Consider the following 23,920-nt stretch of genomic DNA (forward strand, 5'->3'; position numbering starts at 1 on the left):
ATACGTTAAGGGACAAGTTTGTGTGTGGGCTTCAAAGTGAAGGAACCCAGAAGCGGCTTCTATCAGAAAAGGATCTTACGCTGGACAAGTCTTTCAGGATGGCAGTATCACACGAAGCAGCCGCAAGGGGCGCTGCAGAGATACAACGGAGACCGCAAGAATATGGCACCAATGAAATGTCCTATGGAACAGGGAAGTGTTATCGCTGCGGCAGAACAACACACAACCAGAAGGATTGTTGGTTCAAGGACCAAGTGTGCAGACAGTGTGGAAAAGCAGGACACATAGCAAGAGTCTGCAGGTCTGGGAAGAAAACCAACAGCAAGAAATCTCCACAGGAGAAGTACAAAAAGGTACACAAGGTGATGGACAGTAGTTCAGACGAACAGAAAAGTGACACAGACTCTGGAAGCAAGGAGCTGGGTTGTCTGAAACTACATAAGGTAACCAAAATGGAGGATCACCAGACTATCTGGGTTACACTCAAGATAGACGGAGTCCAAGTGAAAATGGAATTGGACACAGGATCAGCCCTAACAGTCATAAACCAAAGGGACTACAAACGGCTATTTTCACATATACCCTTGAAAGCTACAGAGATTGTCTTGAAGACGTACACGGGGCAAAAAGTCTACCCCAAAGGAAAAATAAGGGTGAAAGTGATATACAAAGGCCAGGAAATACCTAAAATGGACTTATATGTATTGCCAGATGGAGGACCACCAAAATGCTAACTGACGCAAAAGAAGTGTTCCAGGAGGGACTCGGAACACTAAAAGGCATAACAGCAACGATTAAAATAGAGGAAAATGCAAGCCCAAAGTTTCTTAAGGCCAGACCAGTGTCTTATGCGATCAGACCAGCCGTCGAAGCAGAGCTGGAAGGGTTGGAACGTTCAGGAGTACTGTCCAAAGTAGACTGGAGCGAATGGGCTACACCCATCGTTCCTGTAATGAAGAGGTCATTGAGTAATACGCCTGGGGAACCAAAGAAGGTCTGCATCTGTGGGGATTTTAAGGTGACAGTGAACCCAGTCCTTCACACGGTACAATATCCGCTTCCACGAATTGAGGATATTTTCGCCTTGCTATCTGGAGGTAAACACTTCACCAAAATTGATCTAGCCCAGGCGTACTTGCAAATGGAGGTAGAAGAAGCCTCGAAACAATACCTCACGATCAACACTCATAAAGGTCTCTATCAATACAACCGGCTGGTGTTCGGGGTAGCATCGGCTCCGGCTATTTGGCAAAGGGCGATGGATCAAGTCCTGCAAGGGATTCCAGGGACCCAGTGTTATTTGGACGACATCCTGGTCACGGGCGAAAATGACAGTGATCACCTCGCCAACTTGGAGAAGGTGCTCACCAGATTAAAGGAATATGGGCTACGAGCTAATCGCCACAAGTGCGAGTTTTTCCAGAAGCAGATCTCGTATTGTGGCCACGTCATCAATGAAGAGGGGTTACATAAGTCCCCTGAAAAGATTGAGGCAGTAGTCAAGGCTCCAGCACCGGAAAATGTGTCACAACTGAGTTCGTTCCTCGGGCTGGTAAACTATTACCACAAGTTCGTACCAAATTTGTCTACGGTATTACACTCACTGAACACCCTACTGCAAACAGGGGTACCATGGAAGTGGGATGACGAACGGAGACGAGCTTTCCAGAAGTGTAAAGAATTGATCACATCAAAAGAGGTGTTGGCCCATTTCAACCCAGCACTACCAATTCATTTGGCATGTGATGCATCACCCTATGGTATTGGAGCGGTGCTGTCGCACAAATTCCCAGACGGGTTGGAGAGGCCAGTAGCCTTTGCGTCTCGGTCACTAACCTCAGCCGAGCGCAACTACGCCCCGATTGACAGGGAGGCCCTCAGCCTAGTATGGGGAGTAAAAAAATTCAACCACTATCTGCATGGGCAGAAGTTCACCTTGCTGACTGACCACCAACCACTTGTCTCCATCTTTAATCCTAAGAAGGGCGTTCCAGTGATGACTGCACAACGGTTACAAAGATGGTCCCTGTTTCTAGGGGCGAATCAATATGAAATAGAATATAAAGGCACGAAACAGCATGGAAACGCTGATGGGCTATCACGCCTGCCACTGCCTACTGTGGAGGAAGCACCAGCAGTGGACCCTATCGAGATATTTTATTCGTCAGTAATTGAACGATTGCCAGTAATGAACGCGGATATAGAGAAGGAGACCCGCAATGATCCGACATTGTCTCGGGTATATGATTTGACGGTGAGGGGATGGCCAACACATGGCGACTCACTGTTGCCAGCATTCTCATCCAGAAGAGAACAGCTGTCAGTATGCCAGGGGACAGTGATGTGTGGATCCCGAATGGTGATTCCACCCAAGTTAAGGGAGAGAGTGCTAAATGAGCTTCATGAAGGTCATCTGGGAGGGGTGAAAATGAAAAGCCTTGCTGCGGCTTATGTGTGGTGGCCGGGGATCAATCAACAAATCGAGGACCTAACCAAGAGCTGCTCAGGATGCCAGAAGGTCCAAAATGCACCACCACATGCCCCTCTACACCCATGGGAGTGGCCCTCCTCTCCATGGCAATGGGTGCACATTGATTTTGCTGGTCCATTCATGGACTCAATGTTCTTAATAGCAGTGGATGCTCACTCGAAATGGCCTGAGGTGATAAAAATGTCCTCAACCACTACAGAGAAAACGATTGCAGTCCTACGGACCATATTTGCCAGGAACGGCTTGCCAGAGCAGATTTGCTCTGATAATGGACCACAGTTTGTGTCCGAAGAGTTTCGGAAATTTACGAGAAGGAATGGGGTCAAGCATTACACATCCGCCCCGTATCATCCAGCCACAAATGGATTGGCTGAGAGGTTCGTACAAATCTTTAAAAAGGCGATAAAGGCCATGTGCAACGATGAAATTCCACTACAGCATAAGGTGGACAATTTCCTATTAGCCTACAGAAATGCGACACATGCAGTCACCAACCAGACCCCGGCCATGATGTTCTTTAACCGAAGGTTGAGATCTCGTCTGGATTTGCTCAGACCAAATGTGCGAAGAAATGTTGAGGATAAACAATTCCAGCACATCAATGAGAAGCCGACAAGGAGCTTCAATGTAGGACAACCAGTCTTGGCCCGTGACTACTGAACAGAGAAATGGCAACCCGGAACGATATGCACAAGGCAGGGGCCATTAATGTACACAGTGGATGTCGGGGAGAACATTGTGAGATGCCAAGTCGATCAGATCTTAGCGTCACAGGAACGAGTCAACCCCATGTCTTGAGTACCTGGGGATGAACCCAACATACCGGTAGCATCTACCTCAGAACCAGTAGCAGTGGAAACCGATGAACTAACCGACGAAAAGGGGCCAGAATCGCCCCCGCACCAAGAACAAGAACCTCAGGAAAGGCGCTATCCCGAAAGGATCAGGAAGCCGCCCCAAAGACTGAATCTATAAATGGACTATTGTTGTTTAATGTACATGTTAAAGTGTTAATTGTTATTTGAATATTATGGGTACTGCTAATCTAAAAGGGGAGGAATTGTAGTGTATGTACCTTTTAAGAGAGAACTACTTTTACAGCTCCTGTATACTGTAGTACCGGCAGTGACCACACCTGTATATAAGCCTTGAGCATCCCTCTGTACCCCCAGTCTTGAGACTACCCTACTCCAGTAAATACCTGTTGATTGTTAAGTTACAGCATCCGTGTGGAAAAACATCATACTCTCAGAATCACGGATCTAACAACATGTAGCAAGAATTCCAAACTAGTGCAAGTAAAGCCATCAAGATTTAACACTAAATGTAGAAATAGCCCACCGATTTTAACTTTTTTATGGGATCTTCAAGGAAAACACAACAGCAAACTTGTCATCTAGATTTCTGTAGGTTTTATTCTGTAAAACCAGGTCCTTGACCTTTCTCCATTATCTCTCATCCATACCTCAGACATTAAGTGTGAAGAACTCATGGATTTCTTCATGTTCAAAATTGAAACCATCTACTCTGATACCTCTGCTTCCTCTGAACACCCCTTTCCCTTACTGTCCCACTCAATTACCTGCTCTCCTACCTGCCATTTCGTTGTTGGCAGCCTCTTGCTATGGCACATCTACAACTGGAAAACCAGAGTAAGCAGGCCTGACGCCTGCCCAGTTGGGTCTGGGCTTGGTGGTGGATGCTCCCATCCAAAACAGGTGGAAATTTCATTAAATATATTTATCTTGGGTCACAATTACATCATTGGAAAATTGAAATGATTTTGTACTGTTTACATCTCATTGTGCCACTTCTTGATTCTGCCAACAATATATGAATGTCAGATCAGACCATGTGGAAGATTTAAATGCTACAAATTTAAAGGTAGGTTTTTTCTGGCTACAGATATTTACTCGGGACAATTAAGAGAGCAGGTGGGGCAGGGGCGAAGGATTTTTAGACAGGACGCCCAAAAGTGCGGGTTTCCTGGACGTCCTGCTGAAATTAACTGCAGGACATCTTTTAAATTTTCTCAACTGCTTTTCTGCCTGATAGCCAGCCAGATTAACAGGCTGACTGCCTGTCAGGCGGGAAAGCAGCCAGGGAGCGGATGCTAGCTAAGTCAGAGATCGCGAGGAGGTGAGCAGTCGGAGATTGCTGGGGGTGGGGGGATTCAGAGATCGTGGGTCCAATCACGGGGTCTGTAAAGAGGTTAGTTTGGGCCACTGGGGGAAACACTCCTACTCCTCCTGACCCACAAGCAGCGCTGTGAATGCACTTACCTCATGGATACGGCCCTTCTTGTCTCTCTTTACCTGCCAGGATTTCCAAGCCCTGGGAAACCTGGCCTCCATGGGTTAGAAATAAAAACCCAGTTAAAATAAAGGCACGCAGCCTCCTTAAAAGATTTGACTGATCTACATGCCTCCTGAGAATGGATTGGTTGCTCGCCCTCCCTGACCCACCTCCGTTAAAACTGGAAGTGTGTGGGTTGGAGTCAGGTTTCAGAATGTTTAAATTTTTAACTTCCACCAACCCCTAACCCACCCATCCTTGGGGGTAAAAATTCCCCCTTATATTGCAGATAATTATCTGCATCTGTATGTGAAGAGAGTTTGCAACAGTGATTTTACTGAGCCCATTGTTGGAAGCAGTCTATCTTTTGCTTTATGGAGGTCCCTTTAGGAATTCCACTATATTTAGTGTACTTGGAAGAAGTGGAGGAGGAGGAAGGGAGCAGGGATACTGCTCGAGGTACTGGATGTGGGAGAAGACTCCTTGCCTCGCCCCCATTCCCCAGCTGAGTGTACAGGCCATGTTAGACATTCCTTCACTTAACTGAGGAGCAGTCTTCAGAAAGCGATACGTCTCCATACAGGTGATGCGACAGGGAACCGGAGTCATCTGCTGCAAGTTGACCTGCAACCAACTTCCAGGGTAAGCGTGGCAGTGCCTGTTGCAATAAAGGTGACTGCAGTCTTGAGCTTTCCTGCCTTTAGTTCTTCCAGGCTGTCCCTGGGGATATCAGTAATATCAGTCAAATTGTAGTCCATCTAATCATCAAGTTGGTAACTGACACCTTCTTTGCAAGAGCTAATACCTTCAACATTTTCCCCATGGACATTCAGATACCGTAAGAAGGTTTTTGGGAGACTGCAGAATTCCCAAAGTCCAAGACATCTTAGAATGCATACATGTTGCCTTGTTTACCGCTTACTGTTACAAAGTAGACTTCATGAATCCCAAGGGTTCCACTCCATCAATATGCAACTAATCTATGACCATCGATATCACTGCCCACTTTCATGGTAGCTGCATATCTTCATGTTACGGGAGTCCTCCATTCCTCTATTATTTGACAATCAACAAGTACAAGGTTGGCTTCTTGGAGATAAAGCTTACGCACTGTAGGAACATAGAAACATAGGAATGTAGGAACAGGAGTAGGCCTTTTAGCTTGTTGCCCCATTCAATGAGATCATGGCTGATCTGTATCTTAAATCTATCCACCTGCCTTCGCTCCATATCCTTTTATACCCTTGGCTAGCAAAATCTATCGCTCTCAGATTTAAAATTATTAATTGACCTAGCATCTACTGCTTTTCAAGGGAGAGAGTTACACACTTCTACCACCCAGTGCATGAAGAAATGTTTCCTAACTTCTCTCCTGAATGGCCTGGCTCTGACTTTAAGGTTGTATCCCCTTGTACTAGACTTCCCCACCAGCAGAAACATTTCTACCCTTTCAATTCCTTTCACAATCCTAAAATCCTCAATCAAATCACCCCTTAACCTCTATATTCCAGGAAATACAAGCCTAGTTTATGTAATCTCTCCTCATAATCTAACCCTTGGAGTCCTGGTAACATTCTGGCGAATCTGCGCTGCACTCCTTCTAAGGACAATATATCCTTTCTAAGGTGCGGTGCCCAGAACTATGCACACTACCCCAGATGTGGTCTAACTAGGGCTTTGTATAGCTGTAGCAAAACTTTCTCCCCTTTGTATTCTAGTCCTCTAGTTATAAAGGCTAAGGGGGAGAAATTCATTATAGCCCAGGAATGGGCGGTAACTTTTGAAAAGTTTGTGAATTAGCGCCAGGCGCTAATGCTTCAGATTGCACACAACATTAAGTCTCATTGCACAAAGAAAGGATTGGAGCGCTAAATCAAGTACTAATGGTTGAGCTCAATGCCGCTAAATTCAAAGCGCTGAGCAATATCAGGCACAGTCTAATCACAAGTCCTCATTGCCACAGGCTTTTTCCAGTTCTTAAAGGGGAGGTTCATTGATGCTGCAGAACCTTATTCTCATCATTGCTGGTTGTGAAGCCGTCTCAACCAGCAGCAGCACGTCAAGGAGAAGGTACCGGATGACTCAAGCAGCCATAATGATGGCAGATTCACACCCCAGGGAGAGAGCCCGCAGATTATGCGACCATGAATTGGAGGTGGTGTATTTCGCAGTGGAAAGATGGAGGGCAGTGCTCTACCCGACAAATGGCAGGAGGCCCTCACCTCAAGTCTTCTACACCATGTGGAGGGAGGTACCCAGCATGTTTCGGGCAGCACTGTGGTCCCCAGGACCCACACATTGTGCAGAAAGAAATTTAATGACCTCCCTTGGGTGGTCAGGGTGAGTCAATGCTTCAACAAATGCTACGTACCACAACCTGAACCACAGTCTTCACACACTGCCCAAAGCACCACACCCACAACACTCACCCACCAACAATCTCTAACTACCTACATTCACACCCACATCTCACAATCACATCTATTCAACTATAAGCACATCACCCAAACACATTGCTCCACACATACTCACACACTCCTTTCTCTTGCAAGCCAAGGTGGCTCACAACAGGAGTGAGCAGGAGTGCACAGGTGGGGGACAAGCCAGCACCCAACCACTGTCTGAGCTGGAGAATCGAGTGCTGCAGATTATTGGGCACCAGGTGGTGTGCGCCTGCGACATTGACCCCATTGGGGACAATAACGGTATGTTCCTCCCTGCTCCTTCTTCTCACATCCCACTTCCCCCTTACCCCACAAGCTTTTCGCACTTTCCAGCTAATCATGCTGTATGCAAGCATTTCTCCCATCCTGCCCCCCTCCCCTCACCTTAACCCGACACTTGTGCGTTTATCTTTCCGATAATGAGCAAGCACCTGAGCAGCCTGCCCCTGAGGGCACCGTAGAGAGCGAGGCGGGAGAAGAGAGGAAGAAGAAGACACCATGTCACTGCATGTCTCACCCACAGGAACCAGCTCAGATACTGGCACTACGCATTCCTTAGAGGCTAGTATAGTAGTGGGATCTACACAGGGTGATGTACTGGGATCGAGCGGGCTGCAGCAAGGCCATGGGGAATGGGTAGCTCGGGGGCCAGCTCCCTGTAGGGCGAATTCGTGCACGAGTTCTGCTGCACAGGACTCAGATGAGGATCTCAATGGGGAGACCTTTAGAAGAAGGGTGTTGGGCATGCACACGGAGATGATAGGTGCAATAGCAAGGTTGCCCGAGAGCCTCTCGGCAATGGTAAGGAGCATGGAGGTGTACGCCTCCAACATTGCACAAAGCTCTGCGCATACCATGGAGCCCATCATTTCCAGCCTGTAAAGGATGGTCAACTCCCAGAGAGACTGTGGCGACCCAGACCTGATGCTGTGTGTGATGGGTGATCTGGCAGGTCCATTGCAGCACAGGCTCAGTGCTGTAATGCAGTCTATGTTTGGTGGCATTCAATCTCAGACAGCTCTCATGCAGTCTCAGCTTGATGCAACGCAAGCTCTGACTGCTGCCAGCGTGGCTGGGTCTACCACCATCAACCGGGGCTTTCATGGTGTTGCAGCAGGCCAGCAATCTGTGCTGCAACAGATTGCTAGGGATGCTGAGGTGCTGCCCCGTGGGAGTGGCAGTGGGTCAGTAGAGCAGGAAGCTGGTGTCCTCTCTCAGGATGACAGCATTCCTGCTCCCACCACTGGCACTCCACCATTGCCCTTGTCGCTGCCTGTCATCCAGGCAGCCCGGACTGCTGCCACCCCTGCTGAGGTGATGCAGTCTACAGCCGGGCCTTCCAGGCCCAGAGCTGGTCGAGGGCGTCCTGCAAAGCCATCTGAAGTCTCCCGCACGGACACTTCCACCTGCGGTGCTGCAGCCACTAGTGGGCCAACACTTCGTAGGAGCACCAGAGTAGGCAAAGGCACAGTAACGAGAGGCACGAAGGGATTACACAAGGGTGAATAGGTAATAATGTTGCTGTAAATATGTGTTCATTGATTATTGATAAATTAATTAATTCAGTTTGGATTATTGTGTGGTGTCTCTCATTTCAGCTTTGTGCTGTGATATGGCCTGCGACAGGAATGGAATGATGGGGATGTGGTGAGCAACAGGGATCTGGGGTTTAATTTATTGAAACTGCAGTCTGATGAGGCAGTCACGGACCGCCCTTCCGGAAGGCCAATTGAGTGGCTGCCTCCTCCCTCGCTCCTGTTCCTCCTCCTCTTCCTCCTCCTTGTCTTTCTCTTCCTCCTCACCCTCCTCCTCCTCCTCCTCCTCCTCTCCCTCTTCCTCCTCCTGAGGTGGTCCCGCAATCCCTATTGGCAAGGGCTGGGCCTTCATGATGGCCAAGTTGTGGCGCATGCAGCAGATCATGACGAAATGGGACACCCGCTCAGCCGAGTACTGGAGGGCTCCCCCCGAGCGGTCAAGGCAGTGGAACCATTGCTTGAGCACCACAATGGTCTGCTCGATGACGTTCCTGCTGGCGGCATGGCTCTCATTATATGAGTGCCGGGCAGGAGTGTTGGAGTTGCGGAGGTGAGTCATGAGCCAGGTGGATAGCGGATAGCCCTTGTCTCCGACCAGCCAGCCGCGAGCTTGACATGGTGGCTGGAAGAGTGCTGACACACCGGTCTGGCGCAAGATGAAGGCATCGTGGTTGCTGCCAGGATAGTGAGCATTGACATTGAGGATTCGCTGTCTGTGGTCGCACACCAACTGAAAATTAAGTGAGTGGTAGCCTTTGCGGTTACGGAAGATCTTAGGATTGTTATGCAGTGCCGCAAAGCCACGTGGGTGCAGTCAATGGTGCCCTGCACCATGGGGAAGCCCGCTATCCTGGCAAAGCCACATGCACGTTCGTCCTGCTTCTCTCTGGTGATGGGGAAGGAAATGTAATTCCTTCTCCTACTGTAGAGAGCCTCTGTGACCTCCCAGATGCAGCGATGGACAGCGAACTGCGAGATGTTAGCTATATCTCCTGTGCAGACTGGAAGGATCCACTGGCAAAGCAATTGAGGGCGACAATGACCTTGACTGCCACTGAGAGAGCCGTGGTCACCCTGATCTGAGGATTGAGGTCTGGTTGCAGGAGGTGGCAGAGTTCTGTGACCACCTCCTTGCTGAAGCGAAGTCATCTAATACACTGCTCCTCGCTTAATTGGAGGTAGGAGAAGTGCTCTCGGAATACCCTTGGAGCATAAGGCCTCCTGCTGAGAGTCCTCATGGCCCTTCTCTTCCCTCTGGCCACATGTTCCAGTCTTTCTTGCTGCCTCCGTTCCCTCTTGGAAAACAGTGACAGGATCGGACAAAGTCAACATGGATTTACAAAAGGTAAATCATGCTTGACTAATCTACTGGAATTTTTTGAGGATGTAACTGGTAAAATAGATAAGGGAGAACCAGTGGATGTGGTGTATTTGGGCTTTCAGAAGGCTTTCGATAAGGTCCCGCATAAGAGATTAGCATGTAAAGTTAAGGCACATGGGATTGGGGGCAAGGTACTGACTTGGATAGAGAACTGGCTGGCAGACAGGAAGCAAAGAGTTGGAATAAATGGATCTTTTTCCAAGTGGTGGGCAGTGACTAGTGGGGTACCATAGGGATCGGTCCTAGGACCCCAGCTATTCACAATATATATTAATGATCTAGACGAGGGAACTAGATGTAATATCTCCAAGTTTGCAGACAACACAAAGCTGGGTGGGCATGTGTGCTGTGAGGAGGATGCTGAGAAACTCCAATAAAATTTGGACAGGTTGGGTGATTGGGCAGATGCATGGCAGATGCAGTATAATGTGGATAAATGCGAGGTTATCCACTTTGGTGGCAAAAACAGGAAGGCAGATTATTATCTGAACGGCAGTAGATTGGGAGAAGGGGAAGTGCAACGAGACCTGGGTGTCCTTGTGCACCAGTCACTGAAGGTAAGTATGCAGGTGCAGCAGGCGGTTAAGAAGGCTAATGGTATGTTGGCCTTCGTAGCGAGAGGGTTCGAGTACAGGAACAAGGATGTCTTGCTGCAGTTCTACAGGGCCTTGGTGAGACCACATCTTGAGTATTGTGTGCAGTTTTGGTCGCCTTATCTGAGGAAGGATGTTCTTGCCACGGAGGGAGTGCAGCGAAGATTCACCAGACTGATACCTGGGATGGCAGGAATGACGTATGAGGAGAGATTGGGTCGATTGGGCTTATACTCGCTGGAGTTTAGAAGAATGAGAGGGGATCTCATTGAAACTTATAAAATTCTAACAGGACTAGACAGACTTGATGCAGGAAGGATGTTCCCGATGGCTGGGGAGTCCAGAACCAGGGGTCACAGTCTAAAGATAAGGGGTAAGCCATTTAGGACAGAGATGAGGAGGAATTTCTTCACCCAAAGAGTGGTGAACCTGTGGAATTCTCTACCACAGAAGGCAGTTGAGGCCAATTCATTAAATATATTCAAGAAGGAGTTCGATATATTTCTTAAGGATAAAGGGATCAAGGGATATGGGAAGAAGGCAGGGACAGGGTACTGAATTTGGATGATCAGCCATGATCTCATTAAATGGCGGAGCAGGCTCGAGGGCCAAATGGCCTATTCCTGCTCCTATCTTCTATGTTCCTATGTTTTTCTGCCGTAGATCCTGGAGGGCGAGGTCGACTGCCAGTAAAGCCCTCATTAATGTAACCAAGTGTAGTACTTTGATATGTTGTGAGAATAAATGTAACTACAGTAATTGTTAATAGCCACATCACTCCTGATACTAAACAACCTTTAAATGACTGAATGAATTGGTTTCACAATGTCAAACTGACAAGGAATCAGTGAAACACCACTAACCTGACAGCTGCAACTCATTACTGAGGATGCCTTTAAATACCGCCCCGGGGGCTGGCATCCACCTGCTTGACGCCTCCTCTCTCTGTTGCTGTTGGGGCGAGGCGCTAAGGCAGGGGGCAAAAATGAATTTTGCAGATCGGGTGCCCAGTGAGCGTTGCACTGATGTCACGATCTGCCTGCGGTTGAAGTCCCCAGCGGTAACTGTTAGCGGTGGCACTAAGAAGGGGGGGGGGACCGGATTTGCCTTGCGTCGCTGGATTTGCCTCGCCCAGCGCTATTGCATCAGCGCCCCATTAATGCCCCCACCAGGCACTAACAGGAGGCACAAACAAACTGAATTTTCTCCCCTAACATTTCATTAGTGTGTTTGATTATTTTTTGTACCTGACTACTACATTTTAGAGATCTGTGTACATGGATCCCTAAATCTCTTTGGACCTCCATTGTTCCTAGCATTTCACTATTTAAATAATACTTGGATCTACTCTTTTTTGGTCCAAAATGCGTTGAATGCCATCTTCCACAATTTTGCTCATTCACTTAATTCTATCAATGTCTCTTTGTAATTTTATGCTCCCGTCTACACTACTTACTATACTACTTTGTGTCATCAGCAAACTTGGACATATGGCTCCCTATTGTGTTATCTCAGTCATTAATAAATATAGTGTATAGTTGAGGCCCCAGCACAGATCCGTGCGGGACACCACTAGTCACTTCCTTCCAATTCGAGTACTTACCCATTATTCCTACTCTCTGTCTTCTACTGCCTAACCAATCTCCTCATCGGGTCAATAATTTGCTTTCAATTCCACGAACTTTAATTTTAGCTAACAGTCTCTTTTGTGGAACTTTATCAAATGCCTTCTGGAGGTCCATATAAACTACATCCATAAGCATTCCCCTGCCTACTACTTTAGTTACTTCCTCAAAAAATTCAATTAGGTTTGTGAAACACGACCTACCCTTTACAAATCCATGTTGGCTCTCTTTAATCAGTTCAAATTTCTCTAAGTGCTCAGTCACTCTGTCCTTAATTATTGATTCCAATGACTTCCTCACAACAGGTGTAATACTAACAGGTCTATAATTTCTTGGTTCTCTCTCACCTTTCTTAAATAATAGAGTTACAGTTGCAATTTTCCAATCTAAAGGGATAATTTCTGAATCAAGAATGCTTTGGAAGGCCTGCATTATGATTCACATGCAACATCTAAATGCACCTGCTGAACAGAGGTATAATAGCCATGCTTCTATGAAAGCCATCACCAACTACAGCATTGAAAGCTTAAAACAACAGCTCCAGTGCCTCGACAGGTCTGGGAGCTTCTTCTGAAGCAACCCAGCCAGCATAACACACCTCACTGTGGTTTTGCTGAATGCTGCATAACTTTGCTGTGCAATAAGGACTATACATGGAAGTGGAATAAGGCATTCAGTCTACTGAGGGAAAATACGCACATAGTTGATGAGGAGGCTGCTGTAGAACAACTGACAAGCACCAGAGCCACATGGCTTCATCTGTCACACAATGACTCCATAGCACTCCCTCCCCCCTTGCATCAACAGTCCTCCCAACCATCTTCTGCACTCCCTGCAAATATGCACCTTCCCCACCACAATCAACAACTACCCCACAACTGCCAAACAACCCATTCATCTCATGCAGGGGGAACATGAGCGTAGATTCAGAAGGGAGAGAAACAATGCTGGAAATGGAAGGTGTAAAGTCCGCGCCTCAATAATACATGGACTTCGGGAGAACAGTTTAACAGGTACTTTACCGAACAGGAGGCAACGTCAGACTGAAATACAGAAGCCTGCTAGGGCCTTTTATACAGGGGTGGTCACTGCCGGTACTGCAGTCTAAGACCAGTTATTCCCTTAAAGGTACATACACAACAATTCCTCCCCTTTTAGATAAACTGTACATAACATTCATTTAACAACTAAATAATAACTAATTACAATTACAATTTTCTCTGTACTATATACATCAACTGAAATAGTCATTTATAAGTTCAGTCTTTGAGGAGGCTTCCTGATCCTGACTGGATAGCGCCTTTCTCGAGTATCCTGTTCGTGCGGTGGAGTCAATTCTGGCTCATTGTCATTGGTTGGTTCGTCAGCTTCCAATACCCCTGCTTCTGAGGTAGACGCAATCTGTACTTCGGGTTCATTACCAGGTGCACCTGCTTGTGGTATAGGTTTGGCTTGTTCCTGTGACTCTAGAATCTGGTCAGCATGGCGTCTCACGATGCTCTCTCCAACGTCCACTGTGTACATTAGTGGTCCCTGCTGTGTGCATATCATTCCAGGCTACCATTTTTCTGTTCGCTGGTCGCGGGCCAAGACTGGTTGCCCTATCTTGAAGCTCCTGGTTGGCTTCTCATTTATGTGCTGGAACTGCTTATCCTCAACATCTCGTCTTATGTTTGGTTTGAGCAAATCCAAGCGACATCTTAGTCTTCGGTTGAAAAACAGTACAGCTGGAGTTTGGTTGGTTACTGCATGTGTCGCATTCCGGTAAGCAAACAAGAAATTATCCACCTTGTGTTGTAGTTGTATGTCGTCATTATACATTGCCATTATGGCCTTTTTAAAGGTCTGAACAAACCTCTCTGCCAATCCATTTGTGGCTGGATGATATGGGGCAGATGTGTAATGTTTCACCCCATTATTCTTCAGGAACCTCCGGAAATCCTCAGACACAAACTGTGGGCCATTATCGGAGCAAATCTGTTCTGGCAACCCATTCCTGGCGAAGATGGTCCTTAGGACTGCAATAGTTTTCTCCATGGTGGTGGAGGACATTTTAATGACCTCTGGCCATTTTGAATGGGCGTCCACAGCGATTAGAAACATTGAGTCCATAAATGGACCAGCAAAATCAATGTGTACCCGTTGCCATGGAGATGAGGGCCACTCCCATGGATGTAGCGGGGCCTGTGGTGGAGCGTTTTGGACCTTCTGGCATCCTGTGCATCTCTTGGTCATATCCTCGATTTCTTTATCGATTCCCGGCCACCACACAAATGCCCTGGCTAGGCTCTTCATTTTTACCCCTCCCAGATGACCCTCGTGAAGCTCATTGAGCACTCTATCTCTCAACTTGGGTGGAATTACCACTCGGGATCCACACATCAAGGTTCCCCGGCACACTGACAGCTGTTCTCTCCTTGGCGAGAATGCTGGCAACAGTGAGTCGCCATTTGCTGGCCATCCCTTCACCGTCAAATCATAGGCCCGAGAGAGTGTCGGGTCATTTCGGGTTTCCTTCTCAATACTTGCGTTTGTAACAGGCAAACATTCGACTATGGTCGCATGGAATATCTCCACAGGGTCCACTGCAGGTGCTTCTTCCGTCGTAGGCAACGGTAGGCGCGACAGCCCATCAGCGTTTCCATGCTGTTTCGTACATTTGTACTCTATGTCGTACTGATGTGCCCCTAGAAAAAGTGACCATCTTTGCAGCCGTTGCGCCGTCATCACCGGAACGCCCTTCTTTGGGTTAAAAATTGAGACCAGGGGTTGATGATCAGTCAGTAGGGTGAATTTCTGCCCGTGCAGATAGTGATTGATCTTCTTCACCCCCCACACCAGGCTGAGGGCCTCCCTGTCAATCTGGGCGTAGTTACGCTCGGCTGAGCTTAACGAGCGCGATGCAAAGGCTATTGGCCTCTCTGAACCGTCACGGAATTTGTGTGACAGCACCACTCCAATGCCGTAAGGTGACGCATCACATGCCAACCGAATCGGTAGTGTTGTGTTGTAGTGGGCCAATACTTCTTTTGAAGTGATTAGGCATTTACATAACTGAAAGGCACGCTTACACTCATCACTCCATTTCCATGTTACACCAGTTTGAAGCAGGGCGTTCAGTGGGTGCAGAATTGTAGATAAATTCAGCAAGAACTTATGGTAGTACAGGTAGACTATCCTTTATCCGAAAACCTCGGGACCAGCCGAGTTTCGGATAAAGGAGAATTTCGGATTTCGGAAGGTGGGTCGGCGGGGGGTCGTGCGCACGACTTACGCTGACGCTCAGCGTAAGTCAGTCGGGGTCGGCGGGGGTCGGGGCCGGCGGGGTCCGCGGGGGGGTCGGCGGTTGTCGGGGCTGGCGGGGTCCGCGGGGGGGTCGGCGGTTGTCGGGGCTGGCGGGGTCCGCGGGGGGGTCGGCGGTTGTCGGGGCCGGCGGGGTCCGCGGGGGGGTCGGCGGCTGGCGGGGCTGGCGGGGTCCGCGGGGGGGGTCGGCGGTTGTCGGGGCTGGCGGGGTCCGCGGGGGGGTCGGCGGCTGGCGGGGTCGGCGGTTGTCGGGGCTGGCGGGGTCCGCGGTTGTCGGGGCCGGCGGGGTCCGCGGGGGGGTCGGCGGCTGGCGGGGTCCGCGGGGGGGTCGGGGGCTGGCGGGGTCCGCGGGGGGGTCGGGGTCCGCGGGGGGGTCGGCGGCTGGCGGGGTCCGCGGGGGGGTCGGCGGTTGTCGGGGCTGGCGGGGTCGGCGGTTGTCGAGGCTGGCGGGGTCGGCGGTTGTCGAGGCTGGCGGGGTCCGCGGGGGGGTCGGCGGTTGTCGGGGCTGGCGGGGTCGGCGGTTGTCGGGGCTGGCGGGGTCGGCGGTTGTCGAGGCTGGCGGGGTCCGCGGGGGGGTCGGCGGTTGTCGGGGCTGGCGGGGGGTCGTGCGCACGACTTACCCTTTATCCGAACTTCCGCAACCGGAACCCTCTAAAAACCGAAGGTTTTTTCGTTCAGCTTAAGTCGTACGCACGACTTACGCTGAACGAAAAAACCTTCGGTTTTTAGAGGGTTTCGGTTTTCGGAAGTCCGGATAAAGGGTAGTCTACCTGTAGTTCACCAACCCGAGGAACGACCTCAGTTGCGACACACTTTCCGGTGCTGGAGCCTTGACTACAGGCTCAATCTTGTCCGGCGACTTATGCAACCCTTCCTCATCAATCATGTGGCCACAATACGAGATTTGTCTCCTGAAGAACTCGCATTTGGGGCGGTTGGCTCGTAGCCCATATTCCTGCAATCTCGTGAGCACCTGTTCCAGGTTGGCAAGGTGTTCATTGTCATTTTCGCCCGTAACTAGGATGTCGTCCAAATAACACTGGGTCCCCGGGATCCCTTGCAGGACTTGTTCCATTGTCCTCTGCCAAATAGCCGGGGCCGATGCTACCCCGAATACCAGTCAATTGTACTGGTAAAGGCCTTTGTGAGTGTTTATCGTGAGGTATTTCCTAGATGCTTCTTCCACCTCCATTTGTAGATACACTTGAGCCAGATCAATCTTTCTAAAACGTTTCCCTCCAGATAGTGAGGCGAAAATATCTTCTATCCGCGGAAATGGATACTGTACTGTGTGCAGGACTGGGTTCACAGTCACCTTGAAGTCCCCACAGATGCGAACCTTCCTTGGCTCCCCAGGTGTGCTGCTCAATGCTTTCTTCATTACAGGAACGATGGGTGTGGCCCACTCACTCCAGTCCACCTTAGACAGCACCTCCGAACACTCCAGACTCTCCAGTTCAGCTTCAGCGGCTGGGCGGATCACGTATGGCACCGGTCTGGCCTTGAAAAATTTTGGGGTTGCGTTATCCTCAATCTTTATGGTTGCTTTTACTCCTTTTAGAGTCCCAAGTCCTTGTTGGAACACCTCTTCTGCGTCAGATAGAATTTGTGACAGACGTCCAGGTGCGACGTCATCATCCTTTTTGTCAGTCACAGTTAGTGCCAGAATGGAATGCCAATCCAATTGTATTTTTCGGATCCATTCACGTCCCAATAATGGTGGTCCTCCATCTCGTAGTATATACATGTATAGTTTCTGTGTTTCCTTTCCGTTATATTTAACTGGCACACTTATTTTTCCTCTGGGGTAGACCTTTTGCCCCGTGTATGTCTTCAATACAATGGACGTGTCCTTTAAGGGTATGTGTGAGAATAGCCTCTCATAGTCTCGTCGATTCATGACAGTTAGGGCTGATCCTGTGTCCAATTCCATCTTTACTGGGGACCCTGCTATCATGAGAGTGACCCAAATGGTTTGGTGATCTTCCTTTGCGATCACGTTGTGTAACTTTAAACAACTTAGTCTCCTGCTCCCAGAGTCCTTATCACTCTCCTGATCTTCTAAACTACTGTCTGTCAGTTTCTTTACTTTCCTGTACTGTTCCTTAGTAGTTCTTGTCGTGTTGGTTTTCTTTCCCGACCTGCAGACTCTTGCTATATGTCCCATTTTTCCGCATTGCCTGCATATTTTGTCTTTAAACCAGCAGTCCTTCTGATCATGGGTTGTTCTGCCGCAGCGATAGCACTTTTCTGCTCCATACGCCATTTCGTTAGCGCTGTATTCTTGTGGTTTCTGTTGTATTTCCGCAGCTCCCCGTGCTGCTGCTTCGTAGGATACTGCCACGCTTAAAGCCTGTTCTAGCGTCATGTCCTTTTTTGAAAGTAGTCGTTTCTGAGTTCCTTCACTCTGGAGCCCACAGACAAACTTATCCCGTAAGGTGTCTGCCAGTCCTGCTCTGAACTGGCAGTGCTTCGATAACTTGCGTAGTTCCATAAGATAGTCAGCATTGCTCTCATCTTTGTGCTGGTTTCTTTTATGGAACTTGAATCTTTCTGCTATCAGCAGTGGTGTAGGACTTAGGTGTTCCTGTAAGATATGAACAATCTCCTCAAAACTTTTCTCCATTGGTTTAGCTGGGGTAATTAAATTCCGCAATAGGCCGTACGTACTCGCACCCATCAGATTTAATAATACCGACGCCCTCTTTCCATCGGCCACCTCATTTGCCTTGCAGTACACTTCAATTCTTTCCACATACGTGGTCCAGTCTTCTACCTCGTTGTCGAAAGCAGTGATACTGCCACTTTTTGGCATCTTGGGTGATTTAAAATGGCGCCTCCCGCGCTTTTGCTTCTTCCCCAATGGAATAAAATGGCGCCTCCCGCGCTTTTGCTTCTTCCCCAACGGGATAAAATGGCGCCTCCCGTGCTTTTGCTTCTTCCCCTTGTTGCCACGCTGTTCCTAGCGTTCTACGGAGTAATGGCGGCGACCCGCAGCTTCGGCGCTTCTCGCTTTCCTTCCCCCCGTTTAGTTTCTCTCCGCTGCCCTGTTCTTGAGCAACGACCGCGCCCTGTGCGCTCCACCCTCTCTCACTCTTGTTTTCTTTTCCCGGCGACGCTGCGCGGCCCGTTTTGTAGAGCCGCTCGATCGAGCTTGAGCCCGCCGTAGTCTGGAAGGGTCAGCGCGCTACCTGCTACCAGCACGATTTGCTGGAACACCTTAACTGGGGAGCCAAGCACAGCTCTCCACAGTCTCTCCTGCAATTCTCCGAACACCGATGAATTCTTTGGGCGGTTGCCCTCGGTCAACGCCCGTTGCTCAGACTACGACCTTCCAGAACCCTCCTCTCAGGGCGAGATCCCTGTGAGATGATGCCACACTGCAGGTGAGTTCGAACTTACTCGTCGCCACTGTAAAGTCCGCGCATCAATAATACACGGACTTCGGGAGAACAGGTTAACAGATACTTTACTGAACAGGAGGCAACGTCAGACTGAAATACAGAAGCCTGCTAGGGCCTTTTATACAGGGGTGGTCACTGCCGGTACTGCAGTCTAAGACTAGTTATTCCCTTAAAGGTACATACACAACAGAAGGCAGTAAATTAGTAAGTGAGTTTGGAAGGCAGAGGAAACAAAGACTACAAAATAGACAACAAAGAGGTTTGTGTAGTGTATGTACCCGTCTACCTTTAAGGGAACTATTGAATGTAACCGTTCACCTTTAAGAGAACTACTTTAGGTGTGGCACTATTTGTTTGGCTTCTGTATACTGTAATACTGATAGTGACCACACCAGTATATAAGTGTTGTGGCAGGATTGCTGGGGCAGATTCGCCCGGACCCTCGAATAGTAAAGACCTGTTTGTTTGTTACTTCTGAAGTCTGTGTATTTATTAACTGCACAACCCACAGACTTTACAATGGCGACGAGTCCGATCGTACCCTGCGGCAAGACTACCAAAGCAACGAAGAGCGTCGAAGAGAGGCAACCGCCCTCATCGTGCTGCTGAAAGAAAACTCGAGGCTGCAGCAGGAGGAAGGAGGAAGACTTTAGCAACAAAAGCTTCCAGCAACAACAGGCACTGACTACCCTTCTACCACGGTGCGGAGTGAGCCGATCAGCAGGAAACAAGGCGGCCGCGGAGACTGTGAGTAGGGGAAAGTGTAGAGAATATCCGGAGGATACGGGCTGTGCACTCGACCACGGTCGAGGGGGAACGGAGCCGGTCAGAAAGTCGGGTCCAACGGCGTCGTGAGACAGTCGGACCTCGATCGGCGGGAAAAGCCGGGCAGCGACCGCAGCCACGAAGCGCTGAGACTGGGAGTAGGCGCAGGAAGAGAAACCCAGCCGCAGCCGGGGAGGGAAACACCGGTCTGCGAGAGGGCTGGGAGGCGAACAGGAACCGTGCGGGTGGGAGAGAGAGACAGAGCCGAGCAAGGGGAGAGAGACTGCGCAAGAGCCAGTCCAGCGGCTGAGCTGTCCTCCACCAACGGGGTAACCAGAGCCGGTAGAACCGAACGTGCGGGAGAGGGAGAGACAGAGCCGAGCAAGGGGAGAGAGACTGTGCGAGAGCCAGTCCAGCGGCTGAACTGCTCTTCACCAACGGGGCACCCAGGGCCGGTAGAACCGAACGTGCGGGAGAGAGAGCGACAGAGCCGGGTACGGAGAGAGAGACTGCGCGAGAGCCAGTCCAGCGGCTGAACTGTCCTCCGTTAACGGGGTGTACCCAGCGCCGGTAGAGCCGTGCGGGCGGGAGGAAAAGACAGAGCCGAGTAAGGGGAGCTGTGCGAGAGCCAGCCCAGCGGCTGAACCTGTCCGCTGTGGGGGAAAGCGTACCCCTTCCACCAGGAAGAAACGCGGGAAGCCGCCATTAGGCGGAGGAGACGACAGAAGCGGGAAACCGCCATTGAAGGGGGCGGGGAGAGAAAGGAAGAGCGGGAAACCGCCATATTCGCGGGAAAACTGCCATCTTAGAAATAAACAAATAAATAAGAATACTTAAAGAAATACTGGTGCTGCTCCCAAGGGAAGAAAGATGCCTAAGCGAGGGAATATTAATGATTTTAATTCTGAGATAGAAGACTGGGCCACGTACGTGGAACGCATCGAGATCTATTGTGAAGCCAACAAAATAGAGGAAGACGACAAGGCGATAACATTGTTAAACTCGATGGGTGCAAAGACATACGGGCTCTTGAAGGATTTACTAGCACCAGCTAAACTGGCGGATCAGTCTTTCAAAGAGATTGTGGTTGTTCTGAAGGACCACTTGAACCCTACACCGTTGATGTTGGCTGAACGATTCAAATTCTATGCAAGAACGCAACGGAAAGACGAAAACAACGCAGAATACTTGGTCGAACTGCGTAGGCTAGCGAAATACTGCCAGTTCGGAGGGAATCTGACAGAGGCACTGCGAGACAAGTTCGTAGGCGGATTGTCCAAGGAAGGGACGCAAAAGCGCCTACTAGAAGAGAACGACCTTACACTTGACAGGGCTGTCCTTATAGCCGCATCACACGAAGCCGCAGCAAAAGGAACGGCGGAAATGCAACTAAAGGCGGCGGCGCTCGGGGTGGACCAAATTACCTCGAGTACAACAAAATGCTATCGTTGTGGGAAGACAACACACGACCAGAATCAATGCTGGTTTAAGAACCAAGAATGTAGGAAATGTGGCAAACTGGGTCACATCGCTAAGGTATGCCGGTCAGGGAAGAAGACCAACAACCAAAGGAAGCCATCACAAGAAAAGTACAACAAGGTATACAAGGGGGCTGAGAAGAGTTCAGACGAACAGAATCCAGACTCAGATCCAAACGACCAGGAGCTGGGTAGTCTGAGTATCCACCATGTGAGTAAGGAAGCTGACCTACAAACTATCTGGGTCATGCTAAAAATAGCTGGAGTCCAAGTGAAAATGGAGTTGGACACTGGATCAGCTGTATCAGTCATAAATCGAGGGGATTACCACCGGCTATTCTCACACATACCCTTAAGAGATACCAAGTTCGTATTGCAGACATACACGGGGCATAAAGTATACCCCATGGGAAAAATAAGAGTCAAGGTGAGAGATAGGGGTAAAGAACACCCAAGAATGAACTTGTATGTACTACATGAGGGAGGACCACCACTTCTAGGACGGGAGTGGATCAAGAAAATAGACATGGAATGGCACTACCTACAAGCAATGACGAGTGAGGACTCGGTGCAGACAAGCAGCTCAGACTCTGAGCCGGAAGACGATAAGTCCAGCCCACGTATGAAAAACAAGGTTAACATGAACTCACTGACTAAGGTTGGAAAAACGATGGCGTGCATAAAGACAGAGAATTCTGAGTCTGTTCAAGTCACAGACATGTGCATTACGGAGGAACACCGAGCTCAAACTCAATGTTATTTCAAAGTACGACAACAATTCGAACAATTAAGTTACCGTCTCGTACAAGAGATGAAAACAATGAAAAAGTTCTATGACACCGAATGGGAGAGTCTGGAAAGACAACAGAACCTGCTGGCTCAAGCAGAGAGCGACCATAGAGCCATCGTGACCAATTACCGATCACACCTCCCTTATGATGTTCAGGAGTTAGAATATTTGCATGATCTAGAGATACAGCATAAAGGCAAACCACGCTACACTGAGGATTTTGTTCTGCAATTGGAGATGGAGCTAGTGCAGGCAAGGTTAAGAGAAGCTGAATCGTAGTGTGCACTTAAAGAGATGCAGAAAAAAATCTTGGACATGGAAAAGAGAAACGCTTCTTTACCTGATGTGAATAATGTGGCCATGTTGCAAGAGGAGCTTATCGCTCAGTTAAATGAAAATAAAGGGAAAATGACTGAGATAGACTGCAAGAATAAAGAAGATTTGATGGCAGTGAGACTTCAAGAGGCAGATAGCATAACAGCCTTGGCTGAACTCCAACAGGAAATTGCGAAAGAAGCAAATGAAGAGGAATCTTCAGGAAGCCGGGATTTTATTCCAGTTCTTCTCTACGACTCCTTACAAGCAGAGTGTGAGAAGTGGAAAGAACAGTATGAACAGGCCCAGGCTACAATTCTGGAGGGGATTAACTCGGCAACCTCCGAAAAGCTAGTTTCAGTAGAAGCATATGAACAACTAAAGGTTGAACATGAGCAAGAAGTCCAAAGGCTGCAGGAAATTCTTGATGAGCTCAAGGCCAAGACAGACTCATCGGTAGAAGTTCCATCCATAGATGAGAATTTAGCGGTGAAAGACATGGCAGAACATGAAAGACAAGATGTCCAAGAACTCATAAAAATATTGGAGGAAACCCAAGACAAATATGAGGCGGCAATGACCGAGGTTCAACGACTTGAAGAGCAGAGTCAACTGGGAATCCTTTCAGTGGAAGGGAAGGAAACTGTAAGAAACACAGAGACTGTAAGAATGGGCTCTGAACATGAGCTTGGGAGCATCAAGGCGCAACTTCTTCGAGCGCTTGAAACCAAAGTACAAGAGGAAAGGAAGGTGAAAGCATTGGAGGGAAAGGTGGATGAAATGGTGAAGACTCTGATCCACAGAGTCCCCGCGGAAGAGTTAACGGTCAGCCAACTCCTTCACATGCTGAGAGACAAGACTCCACAATGGGAACACGAGCTTCAATCTGCAAAGGGAAGGAATTCGGAGCTCCCAAAAGTTACAGAAATAACTGAGGTGGCAACACAGATTTTGTGTTACAGTTTACTCTATGAAGAGTTCGTTGAATCACGTCAATGTGAACAGAAGAATGTTGAAACAGCTGCTTCAGTAGAAGGATTAAATAGCCTGATACCGCAATCCCCGGTGGAAGGGAAGGTGTTGAACTCACAAATGAGGTCAGTAGTGAAGGAATGGCAGACAACCCAGGAAGAGCGGGATGAATATGAATGCATGAAGAAGTCTTTTCAAGAAAGATGTCTAGGGAAGGAACCACCGTCAGCTAACGTCCAGACGGGTGAGGAGGAAGAAGAAGGCTCTCTCACTGGCCTAACTCAGGACGAACCCGAATATTACCATGACCTGTTGAGTGACACTGAATATTACGAGGATGTGGTCTGCCCAGCTTGTGATGAAAACTCCCAAAGTGCTGAAATCCGGAGGAAGCACTTAAGGTCTAAGGAACATAGAGAGTTGGTGGCGCTACAGCTGGCAGCCGAGAAAGGAGCTCCGAGAGTTTCAAAAAGGCAGAAAAGAAAAAGAAGAAGCAGAAGATAATAACTGTCTAAAATATTAGCACTTC

The sequence above is a fragment of the Somniosus microcephalus genome, chromosome 7 (assembly GCF_052327205.1).
Source record: "Somniosus microcephalus isolate GS21.2 chromosome 7, FLI_Smic_1.0, whole genome shotgun sequence".
In the NCBI taxonomy this organism is placed as follows: Eukaryota; Metazoa; Chordata; class Chondrichthyes; order Squaliformes; family Somniosidae; genus Somniosus; species Somniosus microcephalus.